Source organism: Chiloscyllium plagiosum, chromosome 36, assembly GCF_004010195.1.
Source record: "Chiloscyllium plagiosum isolate BGI_BamShark_2017 chromosome 36, ASM401019v2, whole genome shotgun sequence".
In the NCBI taxonomy this organism is placed as follows: domain Eukaryota; kingdom Metazoa; phylum Chordata; class Chondrichthyes; order Orectolobiformes; family Hemiscylliidae; genus Chiloscyllium; species Chiloscyllium plagiosum.
The window spans coordinates 20,436,103-20,453,024 of NC_057745.1; the positions used below are offsets into that span (position 1 = coordinate 20,436,103).

General features: G+C 42.1%; 1 protein-coding gene across 6 annotated transcripts in view; it reads left to right on the forward strand.

The window, feature by feature from the left end:
* rab27a (RAB27A, member RAS oncogene family) overlaps nt 1–16,922 on the forward strand; it is a 131,126-nt gene that overhangs the window by 41,414 nt on the left and 72,790 nt on the right. For 2 of the 6 annotated variants that reach the window (XM_043677507.1, XM_043677504.1), the window contains exon 3: nt 16,686–16,883. The exons of the other annotated variants lie outside the window; for them this stretch is intronic. The gene's annotated coding sequence lies outside the window, so the exon portion shown is untranslated. The remainder of the gene's footprint in view (nt 1–16,685; nt 16,884–16,922) is intronic. 6 annotated transcript variants of the gene reach the window in all.

Genomic DNA, 16,922 nt, shown 5'->3' on the forward strand with positions numbered 1-16,922 from the left:
CCCCAGTTCCAACCTTCTAGCTCAGCACCATCCCCATGACCTGTCCTACCTGCCAATCTCCCTTCCCGCCTATCCACTCCACCCTCCCCCTGACCTATCACCTCCATCCCGACCCCTATTCACCTATTGTACTCTTTGCTACCTTCTCCCCAGCCCCCCCCCTCTCCCCCCATTTATCTCTCCACCCTGGAGCCTTCCTGTCTCCATTCCTGATGAAGGACTTTTGCCCGAAACGTTGATTTTCCTGCTCCTCGGATGCTGCCTGACCTGCTGTGCTTTTCCAGCACCTCTCTGATCTAAACTTTAAAATGTGAATGCTTGCAAAACCTCAAACTCATGTCATCAAGGGCAAAGAAGGCTAAAAATGAAGAGCAGTAAGGTGAGGAGCAGTGGGGTTCAGGCTGGAGCTGAGAGGGTTGCTTCCTGCTGCTGTAACCTCTTGGAGCCTTCCTGGGTGGAGCAGAAAGACGGGAGCTGCATTTGGAGTGGAAAGGAAACTGAACTTAAGGCAGTGTTCTCAATGCAGGAAGTGTGACTCTAGAAGATGTCTGATGCAGTGCTCAGGTGGAGATTAATCCATGCAGCTTTGGAATTACTCTGATTCTTTTCTGAAGTCAAGGCATTCTGATGTGGGTTATATTGGCCATACACTCTCTCTCTCTCTCTCTGCTGTGGTTTTGTAGAATAAATCCTTTGTTTAATTTTTACGTCTGATTGCTATTTCCCACTAATGGTGGTGCTGCACTATGATTCCTCTTAGCCACTTTCAGCTATCAGACACTTGCTGCTTTCCCATGTTAGTTTAGAATCTTCCCACCTAACACTGACCTGACCTTTTGGGTGTTACTCTTCAGGATAATGGGGATTTGATGACAGAGCAGGGGGTTGGTTAGCTCAGTTGGCTAGGTTGCACAGGGGTGCCACATGATTCCTGCACTGACTGAAGTTACCAGAAAAACTCTCATTCTCAACCCCTTGCCTGAGATGTGGTGACCCTCATTTTAAACCACCATCAGTCATCTCTTATGAGATCAGACAATAGTGACTGTATTTATATCTAAAGGATAAATTTGTCCAATGATACTAGGAACCTTCAAGGAAATCCTTTTTATATCTTGGCAGTTCTGAAATGTTTTAGTTGGCTGATTCTGGAGTAGAGTGTTAATTCATACTTGGCAGCTCATTGGCAGTCCCAGATCTGATGCTGTTAGAGTTGAGCTGCTGTCCAAGGGGTGGAGACCAGTGCTCTCTGTTTCCCCACTTCCTTACTCCATTTTGGACGATTTGCTTTATATACCTGATTACATTATGCTAGACGTTGACTCGTTTCCCAGCAGATTAGTACCTTGTTACAATAGAGCCCTTTAAAAAGGACATGAGGGACAACTTCATTTACACAGTGTGGTTTGTGTTTGGAATGAACTGCCAGAGAAAGTGGTGGATGTAGATACAGTTACAACTTTTAAAAGACATTTGGATAAGTCCATGAATAAGAAAGGTTTAGCGGGATATGGGCCAAATGCAGGCAAGTGGGACTAGTTTAGTTTGGGAACATGGTTGATATGGACTTGTTGGACCAAAGGGTTTGTTTCCGAGCTGTTTGACTGTATGATTCTGTAGCCTCCTTGTGAATATATTCCATTTGTTATGTCATGCCCTCACACCCCCCTTTAATATGAGAAAAAGAGGCACGTTACACCCATCTGTACCTGAAGAGAATACAGCATACACTGAGAATACAGGATGGATACTTGCAGATAATATTTAGGAACATAGGAACAGCATTAAGCCATTCAGCCCCTTGCGGAGAAAGTGAGGACTGCAGATGCTGGAGATCAGAGTCGAGGGTGTGATGCTGGAAAAGCACAGCAGGTCAGGCAGCATCTGATGAGCAGGAGGATCGACCTTTTGGGCATAAGCCCCTTGACCCTGTTCTGTCATTAAATGAGATCATGGCTTACTGTGGCTGAACTCCATACACCTGCCTTTGGCCCAAATACTTTACATTTTTGTTAAGCCAAACGTATTATCTATCGCAGATTTAAAATAGACAACTGATCTAGCATCAGCAGCTATTTGTGAGAAGAGTTCTGAACCTCTACCATCCTTTGGCTGGACTAGCCCGCCACCTTTGGGCCTTTGCTTGGAATTATACAAAGATGCCAAAGAATCACCATTTGAGTGTCTGGCATTAACTGATTGTAACCAGGGACTGTTAGTGTTGCTGCAATTGGCCTGCGCTCTAGCCCAAGAAGGGGGGAATGTTTGCCCAGATTTCCTAATCCTGATTTCTGTTTCATGAGTGTTTATGTATAGGCATCCATTTGGATTTAGGATTCTGTTGCAGTCTCCCATAGCTGCTGTCACTCCAACTAGATCCATGTCCTGACTTCCAGATCAAAAGAAACTGTTTTTGTGGGGGATGCCTGCATGAAGATGGGCAATTGAAATTATTTTAACTGACTGCCTGTTTAAAAACCACTCGGTGAATCTGCAGGATTCCAGAACTTAGTTTCTCGATGCAGCCAATTATCAGTCAGGTCCCAAGATGGAAATGAATTTGAGTGAGCACTCCATCAAAGGATTACTGGGCTAAGATGTTCTTTAATATTGCTGATCTGGAATAAATGTTTTTATCTGTTTCCAAGTTAAAATTAATGCATTTGTCTGTCCACAGATTTTCCTGTTTTTTTTAATGGAAGGAACAGGTACAAAAATGTGGTTTTCGCTGACTTATGCTAAACTGAACACCAAACAATGTGCAGAGAAATGATGTAAGATCTCTGTTGTATGGTTCACAGGAAAGCTTCAATACTTGGTCAGCTGAATGTAGAGTCGAAGAGTGTGGTGCTGGAAAAGCACAGCAGGTCAGGCAGCATCTGGGGAGCAGGAGAGTTGACGTTTTGAGCAAAAGCCCTTCATCAGGAATGAGACTGCCTGCTGTGGTTTTCCAGCACCACATTCATCGATTCTGATCTTCAGCATCTGCAGTCCTTACTTCCTCCCAGCTGAGTGTAGAGCTAGACTTAATTTGTCAGAAAGTATCTGTGTTGGGTTATTGTAATTCTGAAATATACAGACACTGGGCCAAAGCACCACTTTCTATGCTATAGACTCTCGAATGCTGTATTGTCTGGAAGATGGGTGAATGTGTATGAGTAGCCAACAGTGGAAAGCTGGCTTCTTTGGTTTTATCAAACACAGCTAATGCTGGAGAAACTCAACAGGTCTGGTAGCACCAAGGGGGAGAGATACCGAATTAATGTTGTGCGTCCAGTATCACAGAGTGCTGAACTCTAAATACTAACTCTATTTTCCTTTGTCCCCAGCTGCAGCCAGACCTGCTGAGTTTCTCCAGTGTTCTCTCTGTTTATTTCAGACTTCCAGCATCCACAGCATTTAGCCTTTATTTTTCTGTTGTATGACAGCCCCCTAATCAATGCAGGATAACTGGAGTTTCATTGATAGCCCATTACAAGGAGAGGGCACTGCTCCATATATCTTGTGTGGTATCACAGTCCAAGTGATTTGTGACTTCTCAGATCACTTTGATCCGATTTTAAAGTTAAAAATCACACAACCACCTGATGGGAGGAGCAGTGCTCTGAAAGCTAGTGCTTCCAATTAAACCTGTTGGACTATAACCTGGTGTTGTATGATTTTTAACTTTGTACACCCCAGTCCAACACCGGCTTCTCCAAATCAAGCCTATTTCAATGTAGCTTAAAGGTATATTTTTGCAAGCTGCTGTTGCTATCTTCTCTGTTTGAACCAAATCAGCTAATGCTGCCATTTAACACCATGTCCTTTTGAAATGTAACACCCAGGTGCTTGACAGTTGTTTAAGTTACCCTCACTCTTTTCTCATTGTCTCAAAGATGTTTCATTCCAACATTTTGTTTAAATGCCCTTCAGCTTTAAAATGCGCTATAGCAACTCACTAAGCCATGAGTTCCTTCAGCCACATCTTCCAAATCTCTGACCTCTAGAAGGACAAGGGCAGCAGATTCAGGGGAGTAACACCACCTACAGGTTCCCCTCCTTGGGTGAAGTTTTTAATACGTCCAGGTGAAAACTGTGAACTGACATTTGACAGTAGTTACTGACTCATACTCTCACTGGCCCAACCTTGTGATGTGTCCTCTGTGTGAAAATACTGGCATCAAGTTTGTGATCTATTGCTGGATAGTTGCATTTATATTCTGTACCTGTCTCTGAGAGATCCTAACACACATCACCCACACTCAGCAGTAGCAGTGTGTACTACTCACAAGATGCACTGCAGGAATTTATCAAAGATCCATAGACAGCACCTTTCATACTCATACTCTAGACGGATGAGGGCAGCAGATGCATGGGAACACCAAGTTCCCCTCCAAGCCACTCACCATCCTGATTTGGAACTATGTTGCTGTTCCTTCATTGTTGCTGGATCAAAATCATGAAATTCCCTCCCTAAGGGCATTGTGGGTAAACCTACAGCACGCGGATTGCAGTGGTTTACGAAGGCAGCTCACCACCACCTTCTCAAGGGCAACTGGGGACGGACATGAAATACTGGCCCAGCCAGCGATGCCCATGTCCTGTGAGTGAATAGGAGAAAAACACAAGTGATCGACTTAACAAAGAATTTCAACAAATTTTGCAATCAGTACATAAGTGTCAGCCCAATATCTTAATGAACCGACAGTCCAAACTTAAACACTCAAATGATAAAAAAAAACTCAATGGTTCAATTTTATCTTTAAACAAATAGTTATTATGTAGTATAACCTGGGAGCTGGTTAGCTCAGTTGGCTGGGTGATTAGCTTATGGTTCAAAAAGCACTAACAGTATAAGTTCAATTCCCATTCCAGCTGAGGTAGACTTGGACCTGCCCCTGAGAGTGGAAGACAATGATAAATTATCATTGAGGGAAAAATACGAACAGCATGGGATAAAGTATCTTGGCTGAGATGTGTAACTCTCAGCTGCTGTGGGATGTGTGGACTTTAAAATAAATTGACAAAAATTTAGTGTTAGTTGGGTAAGGAAGATAAAGTTTGATGTTTATTTCAAAAAGCCTTTGAGTAATTTGAAAATTGAGGACGTTGACAAGTGCTTTTATAGTTTGCTGTTGTGCTGTTCTTACTTGCAGCAGTATTATGGCACACCCATGCACATTATTTAATATATACTTTTTTTAAAAAGCAAAGAACTGTTGGTGCTGGAAACCAGAAACAAAAACATAAATTGCTGGGAAAACTCAGCAAGTCTGGTAGCACCTGTGGAGAGAAAGCAGAGTTAACGTTTTGAGTCATTGAGGCGTACAGCATGGAGACAGACCCTTCGATTCCACTCGTCCGCACTGACCAGATTTCCCATTTTCTAGCATTTGGCCCATATCCCTCTAAACCCTTCCTATTCATTTACCTATCCAGATGTCTTTGTAATGTCTCTGCTTCCACCGCTTCCTCTGGCAGCTTGTTCCATCCACAATGGAACAGAATGGAATAAAAACCACTTCAGTCATTATCCAGGAGTGCTCCAGTAATTCTTCTTCAGAACTGAATAGGTTTAATAGATTTACTTCTATTCTGAAATGACTAGAATTAGGTTTTTTTTCTGTTTTTTCACCAGTTTCTTCATTTCAACGTTTGCTTGTTGATGATTATTGTAAAAAGGAGCTTTTTGAGCACAGAATAACAAGGGGCAGGATACCTAGTCAGAAACAAAGACAGCAATTCCCCCTGAGTTGGGATGAAATAAATGGCTTTTCCTCCTCTCTTGTTTGTTTTTAATTCTCATTGGTCTTAATGAGTACACAAATGGACATGACATTTCAGATGAGAGAAAAACACTACAGGATTAAGATAGTCTGGTAGGAGGCAGTTAACATTTTTTTAGCTCATTATCCAGCTCACTACAAAAGTTAGAGACCTTTTGTTTGAGAGCAGAACAAGTTGAATTTGAATGTAGGAACGCTGCAAATTTATGCGATTCTGATATAATGAAATAGGATCGCAAATCATAAAACTGATTTCGTATAAAATTGGTTAGATTAAAATAATATTTAAAATCTTATTTTGGGTTTGCAGCATATCAAATTGCAACAGCATAATGATACGTTATCGAGTGCAATTCTGTGAAGTATTGTGGAATTCTCCATGTGCTATCGCCAACATTTATCCCTATTTATCAGAGGTGCTGACAATAATTTTCAATTCCTCTTTGGCTGTAGGAGAGTTGCCAGAAAGCTGGTGGACAGTCAATGTGGTACTGTTATTCAAGAGAGAGCACAGGATGAATCAGGAAACTACAGGCCAGTTAGTTTAGCCTCAATAGTGGGCAAATCTATTGGAAGCAATTCTGAAGGACAGAATTAATCTGCATTTGGAGAGACAGGGATTAATAAAAAATACAGTCAGCATAATTTGTTAAAGGGAGGTCATGTCTGACCAACCTGATTGAATGTTTTGAAGAGATGACTTGATGTATAGATGAAGCAATAGATTTGGTGTAGTCTATTTCGATACATTCCTGCATGGAAGACTGACAGTGAGGGTAAGAGCCTGTGGGATCCAAGGAAACTTAGTAATTGACCCAGGTGGGGGAAGCAGTGGGTGATGGTCAAAGGGTATTTTTGTGGCTGGGGGCCTGTCCACTGGGGTTCTGCAGGGATCAGTGTTGTGGCCCTAGCTGATTGTGTTATATATAAATGAACTAGACTTGAAAGTGTGAGGGTTGATGAGTAAGTTTGTGGACAATCTGAAAATTAGTTGGGGTGCTAAGTATTGAGAAGGATAGCTTTGAATTACAGGATGATACAGACGGCTGGTCAGATGGGCACATGTAATTCAATTCAGATAAGAGTGATATACTTGTGTAGGACAAATAAGGCATGGGATTACATGATAAACTCTAGGAAGCAGTGATGATCAAAGGATGCTTGGTCAGCATGTCCACTGATCCCTAGAAGTAAGAAGGGAGATAGGTAAAGTGATTAAGAAGGCATATGGGATACTCTCTTTTATTAGCTGAGACATAAGAACTTCAGAGCAGAGAGATTTTACTGGAGCTATATAAAACATTGGTGAGGTCACAGCTAGAGTATTGTGTGCAGTTCTGGAACTCAAATTAAGGACAGCACTGGAGAGGTTGGGGGGGGGGGGGGTGAGGGTACAAAGGAGATTTACCAGGATGTTGCCTGTGCTGGAGAGTTTTAATTATGAAGAGAGATTGGACAGACTCGGGTTGTTGTCCTTGGAGCAGAGGAGACTGAGGGGTGACATGATTGAGATGTATAAAATAATGAGGCATATAGATCAGATAGACAGGAAGGAGCCCGTTAGTGGAGCGATCAATGACAAATGGCGCATGGATTCATGATAAAGGGCAGGAAGTTTAGAGGGGATTGGAGGAAAAGCTTTTTCATCCACAGGATGGTAGGAATCTGAAACTCACTACCCATAAGGGCGGGAGAGGCCGAAACCCTCATAACGTTAAAGAATTTCGATATGCACTTGCAATGCCATGGATCGAAAGCTGGAAAATGGATTAGAATAACTAGGTGCAGACTCGATGGGCTGAATGGCTGTTTTCTGTGCTTTGGACTTCTATGAGTATAAAACAACATCCCTTTATCAATGATCATCTCCTTGGCAATCACACCTTGCTGTGTGCAAGTTGGCTGCAGTGTTTCCCTACATTGTAGCAATGACGGCACTTCAAAGTATTTAATTGTTTGTAAAATGTTTTGGGGTGTCCTGTAGTTTTTATGCAAGTTCCAGATAAAGCATTGAGTTTTATGCAAATGTCACATTTATACAATATTTACCCTGCAAGTATTCTATGATCAATGTGAACTCCTGTGTATTTATCTCTGAACTGGACGTGATATTTTCACTTATCCTGAACTGGCACATCTAATCAGAAACAAAATCCCAATTGATTGATTGATTGATTGTTGTCACATGTACTGAGGAATAGTGAAAAGTGTTTTGTGTGCTATACAAGTACATCATGGTCGCAGAACAGAGTGCAGAGCACAGTGATGCAGTCACAGAGAAGGTGCAAAGAGAGAGATCAGAATTAACATTTGAGAGATCTGTTCTAAAGTCTGATAACAACAGGGAAGAAGCTGTTCTTGAATCTGTTTGTACGTGTATTCATTTGAAGGTGCTCACAAGCCGTGAGCCCGGTGTTTGACTTTACTGTTGGATTGTTGTCTCTCTGGCTTGGATACTAACTGTTATAGATCAAAAGTCCTGGGTCACCTGGCATCTCCAAGTCAGTGGGTTTGTGAATTGGTGCTTCACAATAAGATTTACAAATGCCATCTTTTCCTGATTAAGTGCTACACTGCAATAGTTAATATTCGCCATTTAATACCGAGGGGCCCACAGTGACTGAAGTTCCATCCTTTTGAATGATAATCCTGCTGTACAGTAATGGAAATTCTACCTTTACTCCAAGCGAAGCTATAAAGCATGTGCAGAAGCAGTTATGTCATAGTAATATGGAACTGGAGTCTGGGTCTGTAGGACTCCAAATAAGATGTCCTTCCAAATCATCCTCTGTCTATTGTTTATGTTCAATAAAACTTGTCACTGTTCATCTCAGGAGTGTGCATTTTACGTTACTACCCTCTGTATGATGCTAGATGTTCAGGGAGTATTCTATGATATGGACCTTTTTCCATTGCAGTTCTTTGAAGTGATGTTAAATGATGTGCATTGGGAAAAGCAGAGGTGTTGGTGCAAACCTTGTCAGAAAAGGAGTATAATTTACTGCCACACCAGAACTAGAAAGATACCTTGGCTTCTTTTGTCAACTCCCATGAAGATATGGCCTATTCTGTTTTCCGGTGTTATACGTGATAATTGTCCGTCATGTATAGTGACCTGAGTTATTTTTTCATTTTGGGCTCAACTGAGAACTGTGGGGCCCAGTGTTTTCACTGAGGTCCTCATCAATAAAGAATGAACTGAAATTTTGAACTGCTGGTTCCATCAAGCCTGCCTGCTCATCAGGAAATGTGTTCTATTCCACACTCCACCATGGTTTAAGTATTCAAGATCAAACTAGTGTAACCAGCATCATCAGCTGTGTTTATCTTTTCAAGTACACATCCACTTCTTTTTCAGTTGAAATGCAATTTTATGGCTAATGGCTGTTTGTTTCAATTTGAAATTGTGAATGAAATTGCGCCAGTTCTCCCTCATGTACACCAATCAGCTGGTTAAACATTGCTATGTGCTATGCCAGAGGCTGTTCGATTTCTAGAAAGTCAATCAATGACAGGTTTACACGAAATAAAGTGTAACTACAGAATGAAGTATTGCAAGGATACATTTCCAAGCTCTACTGCCTTCTGTCTGCATAATGAACCCCCAATTAATGCCTTTCACTTGCACATAACTGTGCATCAAAGGTGTTTAGTTCACAGATGCAGTAATGCCATCTACCAGATCAGGAATCTTTCCTGTCTTTATTAGAAGCAGATTGCCTTCTCACCAGGAAATATCCAATACGACTCTCAGGTTTTATTCTTTCCACTGGGTATCCATTAATATTTCAGACATAAATGACAGTAGTAACTGCTGCTGATTAAGTAGTTCGAAACATTGAAAAATGTCGCTGACTTAGCCAGTTATTGTTACAATTTAAGTAGGTCTTATTTACTCTTCAATTCGTCCTCATTACAGTGAAGTATATTTAAAATGTAAAATTAAAATTGCAGTACATCACAGCCAAAACTCATTGGCCATGTTGCCAACTTTAAGGCAGTGTAACAAACAGGAACAGGAACATCTTTATACCTACATTTTTCTTATCAAGACACAGAGAGTTCAGGATGTTGGTAGGACGCTGAAAGGAGTCGAAGAGTGTGGTGCTGGAAAGGCACAGCCGGTCAGGCAGCATCTGAGGAGCAGGAGAGTCAATGTTTTGAGCAAGAGCTCTGCACCAGGCAGATAAAGAAACATCGACTTTCCCGCTCCTCGGATGCTGCCTGACCAGCTGTGACTTTCCAACACTACACTCTTCGACTCTGACTCTCCAGCATCTTCGGTCCTAACTTTCTCCTAGGGGCCTTAAAGGTGTCTGTTGGAGTGTCAAGCAGTCAAGTGGGGAGTTAGGAAAGAAAAGCTTTTCATTTTAACTTTAACTTCTGAAGAGTAGGTGAAGTACTTCGAGAAATGTTGCTATTGGGCGTGTGGCAACCAATTTTTACACAATGAGATCCACAAACAGCAATTTGTAAAGGGACCATACAGTCACAGAGTCATAGAGATGTACAACACAGAAACAGATCCTTTGGTCCAACTTGTCCATGCCGACCAGATATCCTGACTTAATCTAGTCCCACCTGCCAGCACCTGGCCCATATCCCTCTAAACCCTTCCTACTTATATACCCATCCAAATGCCTTTTAAATGTTGCAATTGTACCAGCCTCCTCTGGCAGCTTATTCCATACACGTACCACACTCTGTGTGAAAAAGTTGCCCCTTAGGTCCCTTTTATATCTTTCCCTTCTCACCTTAATCCTATGCTCTCTAGTTCTGGAATCCCTCACCCCAGGGAAAAGACCTTGTCTATTCACCCTATCCATGCCCCTCATGATTTTATAAACCTCTATAAGGTCACCCCTCAGCTGCCGACGCTCCAGGGAAAACAGCCCTAGCTGATTCAACCTCTCCCTATAGCTCAAATCCTCCAACCCTGGCAACATCCTTGTAAATCTTTTCTAAATCCTTTCAAGTTTCACAACATTCTTCCGATAGGAAGGAGACCAGAATTGCATGCAATATTCCAACAGTGGCCTAATGTCCCGTACAGCCGCAACATGACCTCCTGACTCCTGTACTCATTGCTCTTACCAATAAAGGAAAGCATACCAAATGCCTTCTTCACTATCCTATCTACCTGCGACTCCACTTTCAAGGAGCTATGAACCTCCACGCCAAGATCTCTTTGTTCCGCAACACTCCCTAGGACCTTACCATTAAGTGTGTAAGTCCTGCTCTGATCTGCTTTTCCAAAATGCAGCACCTCGCAGTTATCTAAATTAAACCCCATCTGCCACTCCTCAGCCCATTGGCCCATCTGATCAACATCCCATTGTACTGAGGTAACCTTCTTTGCTGTCCACTACACCTCCAATTTTGGAGTCATCTGCGAACTTACTAACTGTACCTCTTATGCTCACATGCAAATCATTGATATAAATGGTGAAAAAGCAATCCTTGTGGCACTCCACTGGTCACAGGCCTCCAGTCTGAAAAGCAACCCTCCACCTCAACCTCTGTCTTCGACCTTCGAGCCAGTTCCACAACCAAATGGCTAGTTCTCCCTGTATTCTTGCTAATCAGTCTCCCTTGAGGAACCTTGGCGAATGTCTCACTGAAATCCACATAAATTACATCTAACGATCTGTCCTCATCAATCCTCTTTGTTACTTCTTCAAAAAACTCAATCAAGTTAGTGAAGCATGATTTCCCACGCACAAAGCCATGTTGGCTATACCTAATCAATCCTTGCCTTTCCAAATGTATGTAAATACTTTCCCTCAGGATTCCCTCCAACAACTTGCCCACTACCGATGTCAGGCTTACCGGTCTATACTTCCCTAGCTTTTCCTTACCACCTTTCTGAAATAGCGGCACCAAGTTAGCCAACCTCTAGTCTTCCGGCACTACATCTGTGACTATCGATGATACAAATATCTCAGCAAGATGTCCAGCAATCATTTCCCTAGCTTCCCACAGAGTTCGAGGGTACATCTGATCATGTCCTGGGGTTTTATCCACTTTTATGCATTTCAAGACATACAACACCTCTTCATCTGTAATATGGACATTTTTAAAGATGTCACCATCTATTTCCCAACATTCTATATCTTCTGTGTCCACTGTAAACTCTGATGCAAAATACTTGTTTAGTATCTCTCCCATTTCCTGCAGCTCCACGCATAGGCTGCCTTGCTGATCTTTGAGGTATCCTATTCTCTCCCCAGTTACCCTTTTGTCCTTAACATATTTGTAAAATCCCTTTGGTTTCTCCTTAACTCTATTTGCCAAAGCTATCTCATGTCCCCTTTTTGCCCTCCTGATTTCCCTCTTAAATACACTCCTACTGCCTGTATATTCTTCTAAGGATTCACTCGATCTATCCTGTCAATACCTGACATATGCTTCCTTTTTCCCTACATCCTCCCAGTCTTTAACTTTAACAGGAATATACTGTCTCTGGACTCTTGTTATTTCATTTCTGAAGGCTTGTCATTTTCCAGCTGTCCCTTCACCTGCGAACATTTCCCCCCAATCAGCTTCTGAAAGTTCTTGCCTAATACAGTCAAAATTGGCCTTCCTCCAATTTAGAACTTCAACTTTTAGATCTGGTCTATCCTTATCCATCACTATTTTAAAACTAATTGAATTATGGTCACTGGTCCCAAAGTGCTCCCCACTGACACCTCAGTCCCTGCCCTGCCTTATTTCCAAAGAGTAGGTCAAGGTTAGCACCTTCTTTAGTAGGAACATCCACATAATGAATTGGAAAATTTTCTTGTACAGATTTAAATCCCTCTCCATCTGAGCACTTAACACTATGGCAGTCCCAGTCTATGTTGGAAAGTTAAAATCCCCTACCGTAACCATCCTATTATTCTTACAGATAACTGAAATCTCCTTACAAATTTGTTTTTCAATTTCCCGCACCACTGTTAGGGTGTCTACAATACAATCCCACTAAGATGATCGTCCCTTTCTTATTTCTGAGTTCCACCCAAATAACTTCCTTGTATGTATTCCCAGGAATATCCTCCCTCAGCACAGCTATCCCTTATCAAAAATGCCACTCCCCCTCCTCTCTTGCCTCCCTTTCTATCCTTCCTGTAGCATTTGTATCCTGGAACATTAAGCTGTCAGTCCTGCCCATCCCTGAGCCATGTTTCTGTAATTGCTATGATATCCCAGTCCCATGTTCCTAACCAGGCCCTGAGTTCATCTGCCTTCCCTGTTAGGCCTCTTGCATTGAAGTAAATGCAGTTTAATTTATCAGTCCTATCTTGTTCTCTGCTTTGTTCCTGCCTGCCCTGACTGTTTGACTCATTTCTTTTTCCAACTGTACTAGTCTCAGATTGATCTCTTTCCTCACTATTTCCCTGAGTCCTCCACCTTACTAGTTTAAATCCTTCTGAGCAGCTCTAGCAAATCTCCCTGCCAGTATATTAGTCCCTTTCCAATTCAGGTGCAATCTGTCCTTCTTGCACAGGTCACATCTACCCCACAAGAGATTCCAATGATCCAAAAATGTGAATCCTTCTCCCATACACCAGCTCCTCAGCCACACATGCATCTGCTCTATCCTCCTATTGCTACCCTTACTGACTCGTAGCATTGGGAGTAATCCAGATATTACTACCATTGCGGACCTCCTTTTTAAATTCCGGCCTAATTTTCTGCATCGTCCCTTCAGAATCTCATCTTTTTCCTTTCCTCTATCATTAGTTCCAATGTGTACAATGACCTCCTGCGGTCCTTCTTCTCTTTGAGAACATTCTGCACCCTCCTTGAGATATCCTTGATCCTGGCACCAGGGAGGCAACGCATCATTCTGAGTTTTCTCTGCTGACTGCAGAAACATCTGTCAGTGCCTCTGACTACAGAGTCCCCTAACACAATCTATTGCTTAGAACCCGACGTACCCCTCTATTCATTAGAACCAGTCTCTACACCAGAAACTTGGCTGTTCGTGCTACATTCCCCTCAGTGTCCAACATCTCCAACATTTTCCAAAACAGCATACTTGTTTGAGACGGGGATAGCCACAGAAGAGGAGAAAGTGAGAACTGCAGATAAGGAATAAGATCAGAGTCAAAAAATGTGGCGCTGGAAAAGCACAGCCAGTCAGGCAGTACCTGAAGAGCAGGAGAGTCCACGCCTGCAGCACAAACTCTGCTGAAGAGCCGATGCTCCAAACTTCGACCGTAATGCTCCTCGGTCGCTGCCCGATCAGCTGTGCACCCTCAGCACCACACTCCCTGACTCTGATAGCCACAGGAGACTCCTGCACTACCTGTCTACCCCTTCTACCTTTCCTGGAGTTAAATTGACTGTACCTGCGTCTTTTCTCCCTTCCTATAACTGCCATCACTCACACCCCCTAGCTCGTGTAAATTCCTTATTGCCCCTAACTGTTGCTCCAACCAATCCGTGTGATCTGATGGGATTCGCAACTGACTTCTTGCAGACATAACCGTCAGTAACATGGAAACTCTCGTAAACTCCCACATCTCTAAGGAAGAGCATATCACTCTACTAAAGACCATCTTTGCTCCTACAGATCCAGAAAATAGCACCGTCTTTTTGCCCTTTTGATAATGGTTTTCTTTTGTCTTTCATGTTAAAATTGGTATCACATTTGTTGTCAAGTGGCAAAATTCACTGAGATCTGACAGGGAGTGTGTTTTACTCCTGGAAATGATGGAACAACTTGACAATTGCATCGTGTTAGAGGAAAATGGGGCTTAGGGAACGTTCTGTCTTGATTGTGTTCCTTGCTCTACACTCTTTGAAGATTAAGGACATTCTACTGGCATCAACTCCCTTCAGTTTTCCCCTAAAGGTTCCACACCTTCAAGTGATTATAGGCCCAAACTATTCATTCATTCCTCAGAATAGCTGCCAGTGTGTGTCATTGTCAGTTTTATTCTGATTACCTCAATGACTAAAGGGATTGATGTACTGTGACCTGTGCCTTTTGCTTCCTGCAGACTGCATGAATTTAACTCTCTGTCTGTTCGGCTCTTCAAATTGTGTCAACAGCTTTCTGCCACCATTTCAGTTCCTGTAATTTTGCTTTGCACTTAATTATTTTGGATATTATATATTCTGTGCATTTCAGTTTCTAGCAGGAATTTTTTTTCATTATACACTTGGTGGATTTTCTCTGAACGTTATTTGTTGAAAAGTCATTTATATTCACTCTGAAATGGTCACTGTTATTTAAGGATATTTTGAACACTACTTTTGTGAATTTTAATTGTGACAATCTCTTTTGTTCTGTTCATAACAATCTCTTGTGTGTAGATGTGTTATTTGTCTCAACACTGCGATTCCCTGATTACACTGTGAATGATATTGTGTTGTTCAGAATTTCAGGTTGATTAGGGGTTAGTTTACCTCTTGTTAGCAGCTGTGTAAAGCAGGAGTGCAGTTATCGATTTGCCCATATGAACTTTCATGAGGTGAATGATTATTACTCTCTCAATCTGTAGGACCAGATGGAAGATTGTTTATTACCTGGAAATAAGGAACTGTCCGGTTCAAAGAATGCAAGTGGTCCCCTGGGGACAAATGAGTGTTTCACAAATTACTTTGAAAGTACCCCCAATTTGTGCACCATAACTCTCCCACAAGTATGAAGTAAGTGATATATTGAGTGGTGGATGTGTGGTTTAGAGGAGAGCTGAATGGTAAATATCTGCTCTTTGAAGAATATCATGGCATGCTTCACATCTGCTTGACCTGGCAGCAACAGTGTTGGGCTTAAACACTTCAGCTGCTACGTACCACTCCTCTGCAAGTCAGACCCCTTGGTTCCTGCATGTACTGAAGTCAGACCTGAACACTCAACTTCCTGTCTTGTGACAGTACTGAGCTTAAGTGATTCTTTAACATTGTGTGTTTGTACCACTGATATGATAACCCCTTGCTGCAGTGTTTTGTTCCCTGCATACTTAAAAGTTTTGTTTTGTGTTTGCAAATGTTTCCTATCATTGGGAGCTGGCAGCAAAATGTGTTTAAGAAGGCAATCAACTCAGCGCAGTCTGATCTTATTGAATGGGGAAGCCAAAAGGCCTACTACTTCTCATGCTCCAGCTGTTTTCAAATGCACTTTGAAAATGGTCTTTGTGATTTCTTGTGTCCATTTGAAGCAATGATCAATCTAACTGGTTTTCTCTCCATACTCCTAAGACTTTTTAAGGATTATAATTTATAGATTTTAAAGAAAGGGCTACGTTCTGAGATTTGTGGTCAGCTAGTTTGTTGAGGACTTTCACCCTGAGGTTCTTGTAAATTCAGGACTCAGGATTCCAAAAATGGTGTTTGAGGGAGGTGTCAAAGGCAACTGAAACATATAACTCACATGAAACACTTCATGAGAACAGGATGACCTTATGACCTGAGGGGTTAACTGTTTCTCTCTTCATGGATGTTGCCTGATGCACTGAATATTTCCAGCACTTTCTGTCTTGTCATTTACAGTATTTTGTACTCCGATAATAACACATTTTTCCCATTTTCTTTCTTTCCTTTTTTCTGTCTTTTCTCTCTCTTTCTCTCTGTCTTTCTCTCTTTCTTTCTCCTGCTTTCTCTCACTCTCTTGTTCCATACTTTTGGTTTGGCCAAATTAAGACCTTGCTCCACAAACACCAGGGGTGTCTACGTCGTTGTTCACTGAGATCCACATTCCACAACGTTCAATGATTTGGTTAATATGCGGAGACGTGGTTTCAGAGTTTAATTGGATATTTTTTGCAGAAGAAAAAGGCCCTGGTCAGTCTTCAGGAACACATGATAAGCAGCTGATGCCGATTAGGAGAGGCTGCAGTCTTTGTAGTTGCTTACAGCTTCTTGTGTCAATTGGATTTGCTGTGTAAGTTTATGTCTCTTTCTCTCTCCTCTTTCTGTTTATAGATTCGGTAGGTTTTGTGCAGTGGTGAAGGCCCAGGTTAGATGGCTGGTGCATTCTGATTTTTCACGAGACACTATATCCATTTTTATCCTGCACCCTGGAAGACGTTCTGTGGCCAGGCTGTTTGTCTCCCAGAGAAATTGGATACGGAAAATTTGGACATTTGATTGAATCTATTTCCCTTTCTGCTCTGTGCTGAGGTATGGGCAGTTTTAACAGGAGATCAATGTTTCAATTGG